This window comes from Mandrillus leucophaeus, unplaced genomic scaffold (assembly GCF_000951045.1).
Source record: "Mandrillus leucophaeus isolate KB7577 unplaced genomic scaffold, Mleu.le_1.0 Scaffold182, whole genome shotgun sequence".
Lineage (NCBI taxonomy): Eukaryota > Metazoa > Chordata > Mammalia > Primates > Cercopithecidae > Mandrillus > Mandrillus leucophaeus.
In genome coordinates this window covers 94979-96125 of record NW_012101832.1, presented here as the reverse complement: position 1 = coordinate 96125, position 1147 = coordinate 94979, and the positions used below count along the sequence as shown (strand labels likewise).

At 45.2% G+C, this 1147-nt stretch overlaps 1 pseudogene; it reads right to left on the bottom strand.

The window, feature by feature from the left end:
* Positions 1–1147, bottom strand: part of LOC105537934 — an 8888-nt pseudogene that overhangs the window by 2496 nt on the left and 5245 nt on the right.

Sequence of the window (1147 nt, the reverse complement as noted above, 5' to 3'; positions counted from 1 at the left end):
TTTGTATTTTTAGTAGAGATGGGGTTTCACTGTGTTGGCCAGGCTGTTCTCAAGCTCCTGACCTCAAGTGATCTGCCTGCCTCGACCTCCCAAAGTGCTGGGATTACAGGCATGAGTCATCGCACCCGGGCAATGGCACGTTCATAACAGGTCCAGGGCCAGCATGGTGGCTCATGCCTGTAAGCCTGACACTTTAGGAGGCTGAGGCTGGAGGATGGCTTGAGCCCAGGAGTTCAGGACCAGCCTGGGCAACATACGGAGACCCTGTCTCTACAAAAAATAAAAACAAATTAGTTGGGTGTGTTGGCATGAGCCTATATTCCTGGCTTCTTGTGAGGTCCAGATGGAAGGATTGTTCAAACCCAGAAGTTCGAGGCTGAAGTGAGCTGTGGTCGTGCCAATGCACTCCAGCCTGGGTGACAAAGTGAGACCCTGTCTCTAGAAACACTTTGTCTCTGAAAAAAAAAAAAGAAAAAAGAAAAGAAAAAAAAGAGGCCAGGCCTGGTAGTGGCTCATGCCTATAATTCCAGGACTTTGGGACACCAAGGTGGGAGGATCGCTTGAGGAGTTTGAGACCAGCCCAGGCAACACAGAGAGATCCTCACCTCTACAAAAAATAGAAAAAATTAGCTGGGTGTAGTGTCACAGGCCTGTAGACTCAGATAGCTTGAGCCTGGGAGGTGAAGGCTGCAGTGAGCCATGATCGTGCCACTGTTCTCCAGCCTAGGGGACAGAGCAAGACCACTTCTCAAAAACAAACAAATAATAATAATGTAACATCTCACCCCAAACCAAAGCTAGTACCTTGACTTTCTAGGTTCAAATAACTGTACATGCATCCCCTGCAGCATGGATCCTGGACATTTTGCTTTTGTGGGCCTCTTCCTAAACACACATATACACGTGCACAAAAAATATATGTATAGCACACGTGTACAAAAATATATATGTATATGTATATTTTATGATTGCATTGGTAATAAAGAATATGTTGTTATATAGTAAAACATTTTCTTTGACCTAAAAAGTTCATTAGTTTCTTTTGATTAAAAAGATAATAATAATGGCCAGGGGCGGTGGCTCACTTCTGTAATCCCAGCACTTTGGGAGGCTGAGGCGGGTGGATCATGAGCTCAGGAGTTCGAGA